This window comes from Pseudophryne corroboree, chromosome 8 (assembly GCF_028390025.1).
Source record: "Pseudophryne corroboree isolate aPseCor3 chromosome 8, aPseCor3.hap2, whole genome shotgun sequence".
Classification (NCBI taxonomy): Eukaryota; Metazoa; Chordata; class Amphibia; order Anura; family Myobatrachidae; genus Pseudophryne; species Pseudophryne corroboree.
This window is the reverse complement of record NC_086451.1, coordinates 171705306-171726823: the sequence shown is the minus strand read 5'-3', so window position 1 is coordinate 171726823 and position 21518 is coordinate 171705306.

The following is a 21518-nucleotide window of genomic DNA, read 5'->3' as shown; positions in this document are numbered from 1 at the left end:
CAATGGAAGGATCTCTGGTTCCATGGAATCTTCCACATTGGAATGCTGCGGAATAAAAAGGATTTAAATATTCAGCTTGCTAGCATTCAATGTACCTGCGGCTTGGCTTTAGCACATGTGTCTTCATCCTGTGGCCCTCCAGCTGCTGTGAAACTACACATCCCAGCATGCCCTGCCACAGTTTTGCTATTAAGGTATGTTAAAACTGAGGCAGGGCATGCTGGGATGTGTAGTTCCACAGCAGCTGGAGGGTCGCAGGTTGAAGACCCATGTTCTAGCATGCCTGTTCTATGATGCATGTACCGTGATGTCACAATCAGCTTGAAATGGGGTGTCTAGCAGGCATTTGCCGACAGCCACTTGAGGGAGATGCAGCATATCGGAGGTCTTCGATGCCTTTCCAGCAAATGCACACCACCTGCTGCTGGTCTGGACACAAAACAATGCCCACAATTGAAGTCCCAAAATGCCCAACTACAGGATTCATGTAAGTAGTGAATTTAGGAATGAATTTAGAAGTAGGAAATTAAGTTAGTTCACAAGTACATTCAAATTCAGATCTAAAGTCTAGGTAGGCCTCACGTCCTGGCAGCCCCCAGCACTTAAAAATGCCTTGATTAGAAGTAGAGAATTAAATGTAGATAAAAAGTAGACACAAAATAAGACTCCACAGAGCAGTTATCAGGTGTCTTTATCAATTGTTGCATTTAAAAAATCAAGCAATTAGGGAACACAATGTTGCAACAATGTAACCCTATTTGCAAAATAGTACTAAATAAGTTTGTCGATGTAAGACATTTGCAAAGGCGCATCCAAAACACGCTGGAAAATGCAACTGAATCTGTTTTTGGAGGCTAGAATAGGAAATGTGCATCGGTCCTACAAGTACTGAAAGCTCTTCTACCATCTCCCTTTTCTGAAAAGCCATTTAATATATGGTTTCCAGATAGGGGACATATCAGATATTGCCTTTCAAAAGCAGCAAATATCATACCACTTCTATTGCCATCAAAGATAAACATTGATTGTTTTCAGATATTGGATTGAAAAAGCAGTCTTTATTGACATAAAGAAGCAAAAAAACATACATAAACATTACACACATAAGTACTGTGTTGCAGCACAGATAAAACACAATACAAATGCTGTCGGTATAGTACAGTTCAAGAACTACAGCACAGGCCAGCCTACACTATAAATCATGAACTGCACTATACATTTAAACAATACAATAATACAACAGTTAATAAGGCTATGGGTGTGGAGTGTAAGAGGGTGAGGGAATCACAAGCCCGAAGCTTTATTGAAAGACAGACACATATAAAGGGAGGATTAATAAATACAAAGATATCCTTTACTATAGAATGTAATTCAATCCGGTCTTTCAACTCTTCCACAACTTAAAAACGGATAGTGTTTCCAAGCCTTCCATCCTGGAATATCTTCAGTCTCTCGCCAATGAAGAAAACAATCCCTCCAGCAGACTCTTCAACCACGATACAAGATCACAGCCAAAAGGGCGAGAAGCAACTACACTTGCGTTTAACCAAAATAGCTAAAACTTAGTGGAGGAAAGTGCAGTGCACCAAAACATAAGCTGACACAATCATGGAGAATGCGCCAGCATATATGCTCTTCTATCTATATTTTGCAAACCTGCTCTTGTCCCCTCCAGCTGCTCCATGTAGATTTGACGTCTGGCAAGGTGCATAACCCACTGACAAGCAGGCACACTCCTGCATGAGTTTTCCCTCTCACTAGCTGGATGATACACATTCATTTGCATGTGCTCCACCTCCGACACACCGCCCACCCAACCACCCAGTCACCAGAGCCACCCACAAGCCAACTGTCTCCGTGACTTAATTTGCACAGTGCAGTCATCCAGGCAGCATGTCCTTCTCAATGGAATAATCTCTGGTTCCATGGAATCTTCCGCATTGGAATGCTGCGGAACAAAAAGGATTTAAACATTCATCTTGCTAGCATTCAATGTACCTGCGGCTTGGCTCTAGCACATGGGTCTTCATCCTGTGGCCCTCCAGCTGCTGTGAAACTACACATCCCAGCATGCCCTGCTACAGTTTTGCTATTAAGGTATGCTAAAACTGAGGCAGGGCATGCTGGGATGTGTAGTTCCACAGCAGCTGGAGGGTCGCAGGTTGAAGACCCATGTTCTAGCATGCCTGTTCTATGATGCATGTTCCGTGATGTCACAATCAGCTTGGAATGGGGTATCTAGCAGGCATTTGCTGACAGCCACTTGAGGTAGACACACATCAGGAGATGCAGCATATCGGAGGTCTTCGATGCCTTTCCAGCAAATGCACACCACCTGCTGCTGGTCTGGACACAAAACAATGCCCACAATCGAAGTCCCAAAATGCCCAACTACAGGATTCATGTAAGTAGTGAATTTAGGAATGAATTTAGAAGTAGGAAATTAAGTTAGTTCACAAGTACATTCAAATTCAGATCTAAAGTCTAGGTAGGCCTCACGTCCTGGCAGCCCCCAGCATTTAAAAATGCCTTGATTAGAGGTAGGGAATTAAATGTAGATAAGAAGTAGACGCAAAATAAGACTCCACAGAGCAGTTATCAGGTGTCTTTATCAATTGTTGCATTTAAAAAATCAAGCAATTAGGGAACACAATGTTGCAACAATGTAACCCTATTTGCAAAATAGTACTAAATAAGTTTGTCGATGTAAGACATTTGCAAAGGCGCATTTAAAACACACTGGAAAATGCAACTGAATCTGTTTTTGGAGGCTAGAATAGGAAATGTGCATCGGTCCAACAAGTACTGAAAGCTCTTCTACCATCATCCTTTTCTGAAAAGCCATTTAATATATGGTTCCCAGATAGGGGACATATCAGATATTGCCTTTCAAAAGCAGCAAATATCATACCACTTCTATTGCCATCAAAGATAAACATTGATTGTTTTCAGATATTGGATTGAAAAAGCAGTCTTTATTGACATAAAGAAGCAAAAAAACATACATAAACATTACACACATAAGTACTGTGTTGCAGCACAGCCAAAACACAATACAAATGCTGTCGGTATAGTACAGTTCAAGAACTACAGCACAGGCCAGCCTACACTATAAATCATGAACTGCACTATACATTTAAACTATACAATAATACAACAGTTAATAAGGCTATGTGTGTGGAGTGTAAGAGGGTGAGGGAATCACAAGACCGAAGCTTTATTTTAACACAGACACATATAAGGGGAGGGGCAATAAATAGAAAGGTATCCTTTACTATAGAATGTAGTCCAATCCGACCTCTGTGCTCTTCCACAACTGAAAAACGGATAGTGTTCCCAAGCCTTCCATCCTGGAATATCTTTGGTCTTTCGCCAATGAAGAAAACAATCCCTCCCTCCAGCAGACCCTTCAACCACGATACAAGATCACAGCCAAAAGGCCGAGAAGCAACTACACTTGAGCTTAAAAAAAATGGCTAAAACTTATTGGAGGAAAGTGCAGTGCACCAAAACATAAGCTGACACAATCATGGAGAATGTGCCAGCATATATGCTCTTCTATCTATATTTTGCAAACCTGCTCTTGTCCCCTCCAGCTGCTCTATGTAGATTTGACGTCTGGCAAGGTGCATAACCCACTGACAGGCAGGCACACTCCTGCATGAGTTTTCTCTCTCACTAGTTGGATGATACACAATCATTTGCATGTGCTCCACCTCCGACACACCACCCACCCAACCACCCAGTCACCAGAGCCACCCACAAACCAACTGGCTCCGTGATTTAATTTGCACAGTGTAGTCATCCAGGCAGCATGTCCTTCTCAATGGAAGGATCTCTGGTTCCATGGAATCTTCCGCATTGGAATGCTGCGGAACAAAAAGGATTTAAACATTCAGCTTGCTAGCATTCAATGTACCTGCGGCTTGGCTCTAGCACATGGGTCTTCATCCTGTGGCCCTCCAGCTGCTGTGAAACTACACATCCCAGCATGCCCTGCCACAGTTTTGCTATTAAGGTATGCTAAAACTGAGGCAGGGCATGCTGGGATGTGTAGTTCCACAGCAGCTGGAGGGTCGCAGGTTGAAGACCCATGTTCTAGCATGCCTGTTCTATGATGCATGTACCGTGATGTCACAATCAGCTTGGAATGGGGTGTCTAGCAGGCATTTGCTGACAGACACTTGAGGTAGACACACATCAGGAGATGCAGCATATCGGAGGTCTTCGATGCCTTTCCAGCAAATGCACACCACCTGCTGCTGGTCTGGACACAAAACAATGCCCACAATCGAAGTCCCAAAATGCCCAACTACAGGATTCATGTAAGTAGTGAATTTAGGAATGAATTTAGAAGTAGGAAATTAAGTTAGTTAATTTAGCACCCAGGGGTGCTGGGGACAGCCTCGGGCTTCACCTCTGGCCCTTGGGTGCCTCGAGGGGAGGAACCTCTTGATTTAAGGGGTCCCCACTCCTCCAGGGAACCCCGGCCAGGGGTGACTAGTTGGAGGGGTAATGCCAGGGCCGCAGGGACCTACATAAAAGTGTCCCCCGGCTGTGGCATTATCTCTCTGGCTAGTGGAGCCCGGTGCTGGTTTTAAAAATATGGGGGACCCCTACATCTTTTGTCCCACGTATTTTTGGAACCTGGACCGTTCTAAGAGCCCGGTGTTGGTTGTCTAAATACGGGGAACCCCTGTCCAATTTTTCCCCCAGTATTTAAATAACCAGGACCGGCTCAAAGAGCCCGAGGCTGGTTATACTAAGGAGGGGGGACCTCACACATTTTTTTGTAACCCATTCAGACCCTTCTCCTTTAAGTTAATGGAAGCCCTGGACAACAAAATTGCATTCATGTCCTCCTCCCTCACCCTTCCCAGTCCCAAACACTCATTTTTTTTTCTTTAAAAATGTATAATATATAACAAGAACAATGAGCAGGCAGGCAGCGGGCATTGGCGGCATCGGACTGAGATAGAAATTAGTGGTGGAGGGCTGGGTCAGTTGATTGTGGGAGAGTTTGTAAGCCATTGGTGGTGGCAGCGGGTATCGGCTCAGAGGCAGTAGCGGGCATTGGCTAAGGGTCATCGGCAGGATTCGGCGGAAATTATGGCTGTAGTGCCTCACTAGCCACTGACCTCACCGCACGCCACTGTGGGACAGATGTAACATGCAGAGAGAGGTAGATTTGGGAGGGGGAATGTCCTAGCATAACTGTTAATTGCAGTGTAATACTGTAATTCAGCTGTGCAGCATTTGTGGCTAAATGTCAAAGAAGCCAGTATTTACCCTGCATGCAAAACAATAAATGTATTTGAACATACCTCCCAACTATACCAATTTTTGCAGGACAGTCACTTTTTTTGGGAATGTCCAGCTAACCCAAACACCCCCCCCCCCCCTGTGGGGGCCGCAGTGTCCCATAGTCATGGGGAAGGGGGGGGGGGTGGAAGGCTCCCTGTAGCTTGTTGCTCTGCAAATATGCACATTGTGGGTAATTCAGACCTGATCGCTAGGGTGTGTTTTTTGCATCCCTGTAATCAGGTAGTTGCCGCCTACAGCGGAAGGGAAAATTTGCTGTGCAGGTGTGTGATCACATGTGCACAAGAGCTGCACAGCTCAGCACTTACTCAGCCATTGAGGTGACGTCACAAATCCTCCCACAAAACGCCGGGTCCCTCCAGTGTTTTTCCGGACACTCCCTAGAAACATTCAGTTGCCACCCACACAAACACCCTCTTCTTGTCAATCTTCTTGTGATCTCCGGACCGTCGCACTTACGCATTGTGGCGCATACGCATGTGCAGTGCAGACCTGATTGCCCGCTGGGTGAAAATAAATTGAAGTGATCTGGTCTGAATAAGCCTCAATGTCTATTCACGGGAGACAGAGGGGCTGGGGCATGGCCAGCAGCTCACAGAGCACCTATAATGACAAAAATGGGAGACATGGCTCATGATCGCGATATACCTGCGAAGGTACGCCCTCTACTGATTGAGAGGCAGAGGCATTCGCATTTTCTCCGGGGCACCCGGAGAAAATGTAGGCACACGCACAGGATGGACCCTGCGTATATGCCCCCATCCTCTTCATAGTTTTTGCGGTTGTAACGCGTATTACGATCCAAACTATGTCTTATATACACGAGCAGTATGAAAATGGGGGTAATTCGATGGGGGTAATTCCAAGTTGATCACAGCAGGAATTTTGTTTGCAGTTGGGCAAAACCATGTGTACTGCAGGGGAGGCAGATATAACATGTGCAGAAAGAGTTAGATTTGGGTGAGTTATTTTGTTTCTGTGCAGGGTAAATACTGACTGCTTTATTTTTACACTGCAAATTAGATTGCAGATTGAACACACCACACCCAAATCTAACTCTCTCTGCACATGTTAAATCTGCCTTCCCTGCAGTGCACATAGGTGGTCATTCCGAGTTGTTCGCTCGGTAATTTTCTTCGCATCGCAGCGATTTTCCGCTTAATGCGCATGTGCAATGTTCGCACTGCGACTGCGCCAAGTAAATTTGCTATGCAGTTAGGAATATTACTCACGGTTTTTTCATCGTTCTGGTAAACGTAATGTGATTGACAGGAAGTGGGTGTTTCTGGGCGGAAACAGACCGTTTTAGGGGCGTGTGGGAAAAAATGCTACCGTTTCTGGGAAAAACGCGGTAATGGCTGGAGAAACGGAGGAGTGTCTGGGCGAACGCTGGGTGTGTTTGTGACGTCAAACCAGGAACGACAAGCACTGAACTGATCGCACTGGCAGAGTAAGTCTCGAGCTACTCAGAAACTGCACAGAGATGTCTTATCGCAATATTGCAAATCTTTCGTTCGCAATTTTAAGATGCTAAGATTCACTCCCAGTAGGCGGCGGCTTAGCGTGTGCAATGCTGCTAAAAGCAGCTTGCGAGCGAACAACTCGGAATGAGGGCCATGGGGGGTAATTCTGAGTTGATCGCAGCAGGATTTTTGTTAGCAGTTGGGCAAAACCATGTGCACTGCATTTACGAACAGATGATTTTTTATATAAATTTTAAAATGTTAGTAAATGTGTGTTTTTTTTCCAACCTGGAAGCCCAACATCAATTAAGATCGATCTTAAATAGACCCCTGGGTTTTAAGGATAACCATGGTTGAGTCCAATGGTTAATTCACATTGACCGAAGTTCTAATTAAGTCACCTGTGCTCAAGCATGATATCCTTAAAATCTGGATTGCAATGACAGCATTTGGGAACTATGCCTAAGGGTTTAATTTTTACATTTATCCACTGACAATAAATCTACCTACAATATCCCTGTAACTGTTATGATTACAGTATTTCACTAAATAATTTAATTTGCTGAACCTTCTGTAAAAAGAAATATTAAGATGCTGTAATTCCCAGATGCAGCAAATTTGTTAGCTAGTGGGCAAAACCATGTGCACTGCAGGGATGGGAGGGGGGGCAGATATAACATTTGCAGAGAGATTTAGGTGGGTTATATTGTTTGTGTGCAGGGTAAATACTGGCTGTTTTGTTTTTACACTGCAATTTAGATTTCAGTTTGAACACACCGCACCAAAATCTAACTCTCTCTGCACATATTATACACCCCCCCCCCCTGCAGTGTACATGGTTTTAGCTAATAAATTTGCTGCTGTGATCAGATCTGAGTTAAGCCCTATGTATTTGGCACTGGCAAAGGGTTAGAGGCCTTGCTGTAGAGCTCACACCTTTCTTATCATGCATTGTAATATTTCTTATGTCCTGATGTTGTGCTCTCTGCTCCATCCAAGTAAACAGCAATGTAGCGTGGCTATCAAAGAGCGTTAAGATTGCAGATTTCCTGGGATTAATGCTAAAGAATGCTATTATAGAGGCTGCTGCTTTAATTCAAGTGTCACTGGGGTTAAATGGTGTTTTTACCTTAAAAACACAGGTAGAGTATACAGTACAGTGGTAGAGTGGGAGCATGTAGTGCTATTGATTACAGATTTGATGGAGCTTAAACATGGATAAGGTCCATAGCTATAAGAGTTTATCTTGTGTATCCTTTATTCTTAGTCATGGTCAGATAAGATTAGAAAATACCATTTAAGTGGAAATTTCCTGTTAGCTGTTTTAGCTAAATTGCACCAGTTAAAAAAAAAAAAAAACTAAGCTGCTGTAATTCCTGGATGTTTCCTTACTGCATCAACAGGAAGTGACAAGAAACAATGTAATGTGGAACCGTACAGCAGAAGGGATTGCGGCTACCCCACAATAAGTGCAGCGGAATGTAAGAAGAGGAATTGTTGCTTTGACTGCAGCATTCCCGGGGTTAACTGGTGTTTCTTCAAGTCACAAGGTATGGAGCTGCTGTATAGTTACTCGCAAGTCCGTAGTTGTATGATGCTCACACCTGTTAAGCTGGATACACACAGAATGCCCTACACAGGGGGTGAAATGAGCGCCCCCCCACCCCCCGTACGCTCAGCACACATCACGCTGTGCTGAGCGGGGGGAGAGATGTGTGCTGAGCAGTTCGCTCAGCACACATCTCCCCAAAATCGGGCCGTGAATACGGACCTTTAAACTGGATCCATACTTAGATTATCTGTCCAATTTTTTTTTTTTCTAGTTGAAACAAAATGATGCTAATATGTGGCAGCAAATGACAATTGACCATTTGCTCACAAACACTGGAAAACATCCAAAAATGGTCATTTTAGATAAATTGGTTAAATCCATTTCATTTAGCTAATTTATCCAAACTACCTTTATTGTATCTTTGTGGGTGAATGATGTGTGGGTCAGTGTTGAGGGTGGTGGAGGAGATGGGTAATAGGCACAGCAGGGTGTGGACAGTCAAATAGTGTGCTTAGAGGTTCAGAGTCATTGTATGAGACTCTGGCAACAGTGACTTGATGAGTCTGGTGTCCATAGGGTGGGACGCACTAACCTTTTTTATGCTATTGAAATAGTTCTCCTCCTGACCGACGCAGTTCCTTGCTCCGAGGTTGGTGTATTGTCCTGTTGCAGCGCCTCTCCACTGTGGTCACAGTGAGCTGTGTGGTGTTGCTGGCGCATGCCAATCTCCCCCCAACCTCCCTCTGGCATTTCAGACCTACGTACGCATGATGGGATCTTGTATGATATGCGCGTGTGCTGTAGAGATGAAAGTGGCGGTGAGGAGGCAGATCGTGAGATGGGGAAACTTTGTGGACTGTTAGCGAAGGGGAGCACTGGGCAATCTGAGTTGCAAAGAGGGCAGCAGAAGAGGTTATTGCATGTGCACTGGTGACAGGTCCATCCTTGGTGGCTAGCCTCAGTGGTAAAGGGGTACATGAGCTAGTGTCCCTTGGTCAGCCATGTACCATGGCCACCTCCCTACCTCCTATATATTCTCCCTAATCTGTCACTTTGTTACGGTCTGCTGCTGGCACTGGTGTATCGTCCTGCAGATGCCGTCTCCGCCCATTGATGTGACTTCCCCCAGAGTTAGCCACACAGAGTGACAGATCTGGGAAAATATATAGGAGATCATTACTTTCACTTGCAGCCTACCTTATTTTTTGCAGCCTAGCATGCTCCTGACCCCTTCTCTCACTAATACTTTTACAACATTCATGAACTCATCTTAAGGTTTCTTTATTATTCAGTCACACTGTCTTGGATCCAAACCATTTCCTGTGGCATTGCAGTCAAACAATTGAGCTATTTACCCTTGCATAGAAAGGTATAATCTAAGCTAGAGAATTCTATTTGGAGCTCACCTTGTACTTTGTGAAGAAATAATCAGCATTGTGGCTGAGCAGATATATGGAGTGTGTGGCTGCACACTGCATTGATCTGCTGAGTTGCAATGCTAATAATATTTTTTTGCAAAGTACCAATAGCTTCATATAATGTTCACAATTTTTATGCAGGATCAAGTAGCTCAATGGGTAGGGTGTTTGATTAGAATTCAACAGGTTATAGGTTTGAATCCTGGGTATGGTAGTTTGAGGTGTTATTTAATAAAGTGTGTTTATATATTAGTCACACATGGCTTACTTGTACAAATGGCATGTCACCAGTTAGTGCTGACTGCTGATATGCCATTTGCACAAGCAAGCCATGTGTGACTGTATATGCATTTAAGGAGGGCCCCCCGGCAATACCACAAACCATTGAGTGTCAAGTATACTAGATATATCTTCATATCTCATGTGCTTTCTCTGAGACCAATCTTGTTATGCCCCTTCCCCACGAGGCATGCGCCTTTTGTCCATATTGCAAAAATAGTGGGGGGGGGCATATAATTCTCTGTCACAGGGCACTGAAAAGTCTAGTTATGGCTCTGGTATGCATTATGTAATCTGGCAGACCATCTCTCCAACACTGGCTGATTGGAATAGAAATCCGGTTATCTATGTGAGCAAATGACCATCAACGATTTACTCTCAAACACTAGAAAATGGACAAAAATGGTCCCCTAAACAAATTGGTTAAATTTTGGGTTTAACCAATTTGTGTAATGACCATTTTTGACCACTTTTCTAGTGTTTGGGAGCAAATGGTTAATCGACATTTGCTCCTATACATTACCAGATTTTTATTCCATCCATCCAGACTGGATAGATAGCCTGACAGATAATTGTGTAGTGTACGCCCAGGATAACTGTCAGTTATGCTTTCTTTTATGATGGCACACAAATGGGTGGGCAGATCCAGGGCAAGCACTGCCCACTCATGCATAGTTGTCAACTGATGTGAAGTTCCAGGGGGCAATCTCAGTTATAAATAATAGTATCTGGAAATTGTCCCTAGTTTAATTAAAAAAAAAAAAAAATTGATCAACTCCATTTATTTAGTATGATATCCCAGGTGATAGGATGCCGGCAGTCAGAATAACATGCTTTATTAAATAACACATCTCAAACTACAATACCCAGGATTCAAACCTATAACCTGTTGAATTCTAATCAAACACCCTACCCATTGAGCTATTTGATCCTGCATAAAAATTGTGAACATTATATGAAGCTATTGGTACTTTGAAAAAAAAAAGTATCAGCATTGCAACGCAGCAGATCCATGCAGTTTGCAGCCACACACTACATGTATCTGCTCAGCCACAATGCTGATTATTTCTTCACAAAGTACAAGGTGAGCTCCAAATAGAATTCTCTATCTTAGAATTATACCTTTCTATGCCAAACCTAGAAGTCGGGCCCCCCACCCTGGGATCCCCCAGAGGGAGGCCCGCCCCGTCATGCGGCAGGCTTGTCCGTTTTGGAAGCAGGCTGACGGGCAGCCCAGGCTTGCTTCAGTCTGGGCTTGGCAGGTCTGGAAGCATGAGCTTGCTTTGGGTATGCCTGACCATGGGTACGCTTTACCTGGAGGATGAAAGGGCCAAGGAAAAGTACTTTTAGCCTTCTGCGTGGTAGGAGTCATACTAGGTAGGCAAGTTGTTTTAGCAGTAGCCAGATCAGCTACAATCTTATTGAGGTCTTCTCCAAAGAGAGTGTCTCCCTTGAAAGGAAGCACCTCCAGGGTTTTCTTGGAATCCATATCCACCGACCAGGATCTCAACCAGCTGTATAAAGTATTACCTTGGAACTGGCTCTCCACTCCCCATTATCTGGTTATCATGACTTCCTCCGCCAGTTTCCAGACTCGCTTGCTGAAGCTCGGCCACTTCTTCCTAGCAGCAGGCTCCTGGATCACTGGGCAGCAGAGGTGCTTGGGAGCCGGATGGGGGAGGAGCAATATGGCAGGCAGCCTTTGGCACCCACCCACACCCACACCCACCCACACCCACACCCACCCACACCCACCCACACCCACCCACCCACACCCACACACACCCACACACACCCACACACACCCACACACACCCACCCACACACACACACACACACACACACACACTAAAAAAGAACATATCCCAGTTTAACATAACGCTATGTGGTGCAAGGTATGGAGCTGGTCACTTGTATCAGACCTCTGACATTTGCCTTTTCACCCATATTGCATACTTTTTCTTGCAGGTTGTGTCTTAATTCAAGAAGTGTTCTAAGTACTTCAGCTTAGTATCTTTACTGACCCCTCTTTACCCCACACTACATAACTGACCCCTCTATACCCTACACTACATCACTGACCTTTCTATAACCATCACTGCATTACTGACCCCTCTTTACAGTACACTGACCTCTATATACCTGCTAGTACATCCCTGATGCCTATATTCCCTACGCTACATCCCTGACACCTCTATTCCCTACGCCACATCCCTGATGCCTCTATTCCCTACGCCACATCCCTGACGCCTCTATTCCCTACGCCACATCCCTGACGCCTCTATTCCCTACGCCACATCCCTGACGCCTCTATTCCCTACGCCACATCCCTGACGCCTCTATTCCCTACGCCACATCCCTGACGCCTCTATTCCCTACGCCACATCCCTGACGCCTCTATTCCCTACGCCACATCCCTGACGCCTCTATTCCCTACGCCACATCCCTGACGCCTCTATTCCCTACGCCACATCCCTGACGCCTCTATTCCCTACGCCACATCCCTGACGCCTCTATTCCCTACGCCACATCCCTGACGCCTCTATTCCCTACGCCACATCCCTGACGCCTCTATTCCCTACGCCACATCCCTGACGCCTCTATTCCCTACGCCACATCCCTGACGCCTCTATTCCCTACGCCACATCCCTGACGCCTCTATTCCCTACGCCACATCCCTGACGCCTCTATTCCCTACGCCACATCCCTGACGCCTCTATTCCCTACGCCACATCCCTGACGCCTCTATTCCCTACGCCACATCCCTGACGCCTCTATTCCCTACGCCACATCCCTGACGCCTCTATTCCCTACGCCACATCCCTGACGCCTCTATTCCCTACGCCACATCCCTGACGCCTCTATTCCCTACGCCACATCCCTGACGCCTCTATTCCCTACGCCACATCCCTGACGCCTCTATTCCCTACGCCACATCCCTGACGCCTCTATTCCCTACGCCACATCCCTGACGCCTCTATTCCCTACGCCACATCCCTGACGCCTCTATTCCCTACGCCACATCCCTGACGCCTCTATTCCCTACGCCACATCCCTGACGCCTCTATTCCCTACGCCACATCCCTGACGCCTCTATTCCCTACGCCACATCCCTGACGCCTCTATACAGTACAATGCATTACTGATCCCTCTAGACCATACATCCTCATTACATCAGAGAGTTAGTGAAACACTGGAAAAAATAAGGGTATAAGTGGACTACAGAAACTGATGCTCTAAACAAAGGAGAGAGAGAGAGAGAGTAAAGCACAAGGGAAAGTGGGCAATTGGAACACCATAGAGAGAGGAGAGATAGAAATGCCTGAAAAAGTAAAGGGGGTTGGGTATGGCATCCGGCGCTCGGGATTCCAGAGGTCACATGATCCCCAATCCTAATACTAACCCTCTGGGGGGGTGGCGGATAGGGCTAACCCTCAGGGGGTGGCAGCTAGGGCTACCCCCCCCCCCTCCTAGTGCCTTCCCTTACACCACCTCCCCTGGTCCGACTCCTAACCCTCCCTCCAATACTCACCTTCGGGATGTTGGCTGTCTGTGTGCCGGCACCAGTCTCCCAAGTGGTGTCAGGATTCCAACATCGGTCAAATGACCGCCGGTATACCGTCTGCCAGGATGGTAAATGTATCCTGAGGACAGGTAGTGAGTGTGGAGGGATAGGTGGTTCAGTAAAATGTAACGGCTCAAACTGCGATCATTCACTGATAAATTGATTTATAGCTCTCCCTTTTTAACCATTGCAATTATAAAAGCAATGTTTTTTAAACTTTTAAATAAAGCTTGTTAGCATCCCCAGCACACTGTATATGCTGGGAGATGTAGTTCTCAATATGAAAACATTTAATTACTGTATGAACTCTAATCCCCCAACTGAAACCTGGATGGTGCTCCTGGCAAGTGACATCCTGGCCAAGGGGTAGATACGCCCCTGAGGGTCAGGGCCAGCAACAGAAATCTTGGGCCCCAGTACACTGATATCTCTGGGGCCCCCTTAAGCCCCCCTTAACTTGGCAGAGGGATCTTTAAAAAAAAAATGGAGCCTTTGACTCGGACCGTCAGTGAGGCCGGCAGGTGGTTTTCATACTGGGCTATCCAGCTCTTCGGTGGCGGTGGCAGGGACATTCAGAAAAGGGCCAGCACAGCAACATGCATAATAATGGCAATACAGTATGGACCACAGGGACTGGACAAAGTGATGGGGTAAAAGGAGGGGGGAGGGTTTAGTTGGCCTGTTGACACTGCAGCATACTTACGACTGCAAGGGATATAGGACTCTTGAGTTCACGGGCCAATTTCATGGCAGTCTCGGATAGGAGGGCATTGTGGATTCACCAAGGGAATGCTGATGCTGACTCCAAGAAGAAAGGGAGTCTCTTCCCTATGAAGGTGAAGCCTTGTTTGGCGACGGCCTAGTTAATTTGATCTCGGCAGCTCCCGCAGGTAAGTCAACCTTCTTGCCCTATGTTCCCTCTCAACGGATGAAGATGCATCATTATCTACCGCAGTCATTTTGGCCCAATAGATATGCAAGAAGTTAAGATTCCCCTTTCTTTGCAGGTAGAGGAAGGAGAAGGAAGAGGTCTGTAGCCTCTTCAAGATCGCAGGAGCAGAGATTGTCCTCTGCTTCTGCCAAATCCACTGCATGACGCTGGGGCTTTCTTGCAGGAGCCCACACCAGTGGGGGCACGTCTAAAACTCTTCAGTCAGTTCTGGATTAATTCGGACCTGGACTCGTGGGTTTTACAAATAGTGTCCCAAGGGTACAAACTGGGGTTTCAAGACGTTCCCCCTCACCGATTGTTCAAATTGGCCTTAGTCAGCAGGGAGAAGGTTTTTATTCAAGCCTCTTCGTGGTCCCGAAGCCGGACGGCTCAGTCAGACCAATCTAAAATCTGAAATCCCTCAATTTCTTCCTAAAGAAATTCAATTTCAAGATGGAATCTCTCAGGGTAGTGATCTCCAGTCCGGAGGAAAGAGATTTCATGGTTTTGGTAGACATAAAGGATGCCTACTTACATGTTCCCGTTTAGCCACTGCATCAAGCTACCTAAGGTTTGCAATTCAGGATTGTCCTTACCAATTTCAGACATTGCCGTTTGGTCTGTCCACGGCTCCGAGGATTTTTACCAGGGTGATGGCGGAAATGATGGTTCTCCTTCGCAAGCAAGGAGTCACAATTATCCCGTACTTGGATGATCTCCTGATAAAGGCGAGATCCAGGGACCAGTTGGTGCAAAACATTGCACTCTCCCTGACAGTTCTTCAACAACATGGTTGGCTCCTACACTTGCCAAAATCGCAGTTGGTCCCAATGACGCGGTAGTTGTTTTTGGGAGTCATGCTGGACACAGAAGAGGTTTTCTTCCAGGGGAAAGGCTATGGAGATCCAGAGTCTGGTCAAACAAATTCTGAAACCAGCAAGAGTGTTAATCCATCAATGCATTCGGTTGCTGGGGAAGATGGTTGTGGCCTACGAGGCCATTCAGTTTGGCAGGTTCCATGCCAGAGTGTTCCAGTGGGACCTGTTGGACAAGTGGTCCGGATCCCACCTACACATGCACCGGAGGATAATCCTGTCTTCCAAGACCAGAATCTCACTCCATTGGTGGCTGCACAGTTCTCACCTCCTAGAGGGGCGATGGTTCGGGATCCAGCACTGGATCCTAGGGACCACAGATGCAACCCTCCGAGGCTGGGGAGCAGTCACACAGGGGGAAAACGTCCAAGGAAGATGGTCAAGTCAGGAAAGTTGTCTCCACATAAATGTTCTCGAGTTAAAGGCCATTTAATAACTGCAGACACAGTACACACTGGGACGGGTGCCCAGCATCCTCTACAGACTAAGAGAAAAGGATTTACCGGTAGGTATTAAAATCCTAGTTTCTCTAACGTCCTAGAGGATGCTGGGGACTCCGTAAGGACCATGGGGATAGACGGGCTCCGCAGAGTTCATGATCTTCACTGAGGTAACGCACAGCACTGCAGCTGTGCGCCATTGCTCCCATACACCTCACATACTCCGGTCACTGTAAGGGTGCAGGGCGCAGGGGGGGCACCCTGGGCAGCAATATAAACCTCTTTTTGGCAAAAATATAACATATATACAGCTGGGCACTGTATATATGTATGAGCCCCCGCCAATTTTACAGTTTAAGCGGGACAGAAGCCCGCCGCCGAGGGGGCAGGGCTTCTCCCTCAGCACTCACCAGCGCCATTTTTTCTCCACAGCACCGCTGAGAGGAAGCTCCCCGGACTCTCCCCTGCTTATACCACGGTAGAGAAGATGGTTGAAAAGAGGGGGGGGGGGCACAAAATTCGGCGCAAATTACATACAGCAGCGCTACTGGACAAACATTAAGATACTGTGTTGTTCCTGGGTTATATAGCGCTGGGGTGTGTGCTGGCATACTCTCTCTCTGTCTCTCCAAAGGGCCTTGTGGGGAAACTGTCTCCAGAAAAAGCATTCCCTGTGTGTGTGGTGTGTCGGTACACGTGTGTCGACATGTCTGAGGAAGAAGGCTATATTAGAGAGGATTGGGAGCAAATGAATGTGGTGTCCTCGCTGACACCTGATTGGATGGATATGTGGAATGCTTTAAATGCTAGTGTAAACTCATTGCACAAAAGATTAGACAAGGCTGAAGCTTTGGGACAGTCAGGGTCTCAACCCATACCTGATCCTATGTTGCAGGGACTGTCAGGGTCTCATAAGCGCCCACTATCCCAGATTGTTGACACAGATACCGACATGGATTCTGACTCCAGTGTCGATTACGATGATGCAAAGTTACAGCCAAAATTGGCAAAATCCATTCGATATATGATTATGGCAATAAAAGATGTTTTGCACATCACAGAGGAACCCCCTGTCCCTGACAAGAGGGTACATATGTACAAGGGAAAGAAGCCTGAGGTAACCTTTGAGGGGGTCACACGAGCTGAACGAGTTATGTGAAAAAGCTTGGGAATCTCCAGATAAAAGACTGCAGATTTCCAAAAGGATTCTTATGGCGTATCCTTTTCCATCAACGGATAGGTTACGATGGAAATCCTCCCCTAGGATGGACAAAGCATTAACACGCACAGCTACAGTTGGAAAATCAAATTTTTACCTTATGTTCCCTCACAGCATAAGAAAGCTCCGCATTATCAAATGCAGTCCTTTCGGTCACAAAGAAACAAGAAAGTGCGAGGTGCGTCCTTTCTTGCCAGAGGTAGGGGCAGAGGAATAAAGCTGCACAACACAGCTAGTTCCCAGGAACAGAAGTCCTCCCCGGCCTCTACAAAATCTACCTCATGACGCTGGGGCTCCACTGGCAGAGTCCGGCCCATGTGATGTCATGCAGCTGCTCTGACCACACCTCCTGTTTCTCCGTTGCCGACCCCATTTTGAAACCGTGCCCCCGCACCGCTCCATCTCCGACTTGGAAATGGAGTGTTGTTGACCCCCCTCCCCTTCACCGATTCACAGGCAGAGGCGATCGCATTATCTGCGGGGTGCCGCAGAAAATGCAGGCGGATGCGTATGCTCTTAGCAGTTTTTGCAGTTGGATTGCGATCCAACCTGAATCAGGCCCCATTACCTATCACAATGCACTGCGGGTAGTACAAAATGGGGTTAATATAGGAGAAAAAACCCCAGAGCTGTGGTGGCTAGTGGAGCGGCTGCCCAGTAATCAGTGTCCACGCCAGTGCGCACACGGCCCGCCGCCATCAGCGGCCTCGTGATCCCGGAGGGTGGTGTGTGTGTGTGACTGACCTTAGGAAGAAACCGGAGCCTCCGCTGCAGTGACCCAGCAACCGGGGCACGGGAGTATACTGCGCCACTGGGAGTGATGGAGCTGCAGTATAGAAGTCTATTAGACCTAGCCTGCTGCAGCCCTTGTAGATTCTTATGAAAAAAGTTCTTCTTTTCTTGCCAAAATTAATAGCTAAGAATAGGCTGCCTGAGGCAGCTCCCTGTTAAGTGGCCTGCTACTGAAGGCACCAACTACAAACTGAGCTCCCTGTTCATGGAAGCGAGGTTATAGAGGAGGGGGCGCTGAGCATTTTGGGAACAGTCAAAAGCTTTGAGCCTGTTGGTGCCTCAGATCAAGATCCTACTCTACACCCCAATGTGAATCCTTGTGGAGTCCAGTGTACCCCACAGAAGAAATTAATGTGTCACACCCATTGGCAGCAACATTAGAATAGCTGCTGATGGGCACAATTGAGAAAGGAAGGGGGGAAAACATTTGAATCCAGCACATATATGTAATTTGAATATGTAATTTGTACCTTCCTACTTTAAAATGTAATGGATGAACCTCACCCTTTGAGAACTATCTTCATGATCAAAAGATCTCATATGCAAGATAAGTATGTGTTGGGATAGGGTTGTGGAGGGCGGCTGCTCGGGCACACCCCTGTCAAGTTAAGGAGATTCAACTGAGGCAGCACAAGGGAACTCTCATCTGGGGACAACAACTGCAGGGAGAACACATTTTCAGACGAATGTGGGAGGGCAGAAGGCTGCCTAATACTGAAGCACCCCCAAACAACAAACCAAATGCAACAACTAGTGCAAGCATTCCTGGGGGAAGGCCTGCAGCAGATGGATTTGCATATGGTGATGTCATCCAAGCAGTGGACATAGTTGGCTGCAACCCTCGTCTGCATATGAAAAGCGAAAAGGGTCACGCAGGGCATGGCGGCCTTTGTGGGGTTGCGCTTGGATGACACCTAAATCGCTTTATACACCCCCACCCCCCATCAGTGTGGGCTCATGTTGGCCATGCCCCAGCCCCTGAAGCATTCAAGCTGATTTCTTGCAGCAGCTGGACCCAGTAACAGCTCCAGAGTTGCTCTACAAGACAAGTAAAAGGGTGTGAGCCCTGCAGCACCACCTGTAGTTTGCATACACACATATATAGGACAGCATCTCTTATATGCCCCAGGGTCAATAAAATAGTATCCTTATCTATGGTATCCATCCCCTCAGATAAGGTAACCGTCCATGCCGCTACAGCACTACACACCCAGGCCGACGCAATTGCCGGTCTGAGTAAGGTACCTGAATGTGTATAAATGGACTTCAGGGTAATCTCCTGTTTGCGGTCAGCAGACTCTTTGAGGGTAGCCGTATACTGGGACGGGAGGGCTACCTTCTTGGATAAGCGTGTTAATGCTTTGTCCACCCTAGGGGAGGATTCCCCTCGTAACCTATCCATTGATGGGAAAGGATACGCCATAAGAATCCTTTTGGAAATCTGCAGTCTTTTATCTGGAGATTCCCAAGCTTTTTCACATAACTCGTTCAGCTCGTGTGACCCCCTCAAAGGTTACCTCAGGCTTTTTTCCCTTGTACATATGTACCCTCTTGTCAGGGACAGGGGGTTCCTCTCTGATGTGCAAAACATATTTTATTGCCATAATCATATATCGAATGGATTTTGCCAATTTTGGCTGTAACTTTGCATCATCGTAATCGACACTGGAGTCAGAATCCGTGTCGGTATCTGTGTCAACAATCTGGGATAGTGGGCGCTTATGAGACCCTGACAGTCCCTGCAACATAGGATCAGGCATGGGTTGAGACCCTGACTGTCCCAAAGCTTCAGCCTTGTCTAATCTTTTGTGCAATGAGTTTACACTAGCATTTAAAACATTCCACATATCCATCCAATCAGCTGTCGGTGGAGACACCACATTCATTTGCTCCTGCTCCTCTCTAATATAGCCTTCTTCCTCAGACATGTCGACACACGTGTACCGACACCACAAACACAGGGAATGCTTTTTCTGAAGACCGTTTCCCCACAAGGCCCTTTGGAGAGACAGAGAGAGAGAGTATGCCAGCACACACCCCAGCGCTATATAACCCAGGAATACACAGTAACTTAATGTTTGCCCAGTAGTACTGCTGTATGTAATTTGCGCCGAATTATGTGCCCCCCCCCTCTTTTCAACTCTCTTGTCTACTATGGTATAAGCAGGGGAGAGTCCGGGGAGCTTCCTCTCAGCGGTGCTGTGAAGAAAAAATGGCGCTGGTGAGTGCTGAGGGAGAAGCCCCGCACCCTCGGCGGCGGGCTTCTGTCCCGCTTAAACTGTAAAATTGGTGGGGGCTCATACATATATACAGTGCCCAGCTGTATATGTGTTATCGTTTTGCCAAAAAGAGGTTTATATTGCTGCCCAGGTGCCCCCCCCCCTGCGCCCTGCACCCTTACAGTGACTGGAGTGTGTGAGGTGTATGGGAGCAATGGCGCACAGCTGCAGTGCTGTGCGTTACTTCAGTGAAGATCATGAAGTCTTTTGCCACCTCTGAAGTCTTCTTTTCTTCTCATACTCACCCGGCTTCTATCTTCCGGCTCTGCAAGGGGGACGGAGGTGCGGCTCTGGGACGGACGGCGATGGTGAGATCCTGCGTACCAATCCCTCTGGAGCTAATGGTGTCCAGTAGCCTAAGAAGCAGGACCTTACAACTCGGAGAGTAGGGCTGCTTCTCTCCCCTCAGTCCCTCGATGAGGGAGTCTGTTGCCAGCAGTGCTCCCTGAAAATTAAAAACCTAACAAAATACTTTCTGTCAGAAAGCTCAGGAGAGCTCCTGAAAAGCACCCAGTCTCCACTGGGCACAGTATCAAACTGAGGTCTGGAGGAGGGGCATAGAGGGAGGAGCCAGTGTACACCCAGAACTAAAGTCTTTCTTAAAGTACCCATGTCTCCTGCGGAGCCTGTCTATCCCCATGGTCCTTACGGAGTCCCCAGCATCCTCTAGGACGTTAGAGAAAATAGGATTTTAATACCTACCGGTAAATCCTTTTCTCTTAGTCCGTAGAGGATGCTGGGCACCCGTCCCAGTGCTTACTGTGTCTGCAGTTATTAAATGGCCCTTAACTCCAGAATATTTATGTGGAGACAACTTTCCTGACTTGACCATCTTCCTTGGATGTTTTCCACCTGTGTGACTGCTCCCCAGCCTCGGAGGGTTGCATCCGTGGTCCCTAGGATCCAGTCCTGGATCCCGAACCATTGCCCCTCTAGGAGGTGAGAACTGTGCAGCCACCAATGGAGTGAGATTCTGGTCTTGGAAGACAGGATTATCCTCCGGTGCATGTGTAGGTGAGGTCCGGACCACTTGTCCAACAGGTCCCACTGGAACACTCTGGCATGGAACCTGCCAAACTGAATGGCCTCGTAGGCCGCAACCATCTTCCCCAGCAACAGAATGCATTGATGGATTAACACTCTTGCTGGTTTTAGAATTTGTTTGACCAGACTCTGGATCTCCATAGCCTTTCCACTGGAAGAAAGCATCTTCTGTGTCCAGTATGACTCCCAAAAACAACAACCGCGTCATTGGGACCAACTGCGATTTTGGCAAGTTTAGGAGCCAACCATGTTGTTGAAGAACTGTCAGGGAGAGTAGATGTTTTGCACCAACTGGTCCCTGGATCTCGCCTTTATCAGGAGATCATCCAAGTACGGGAT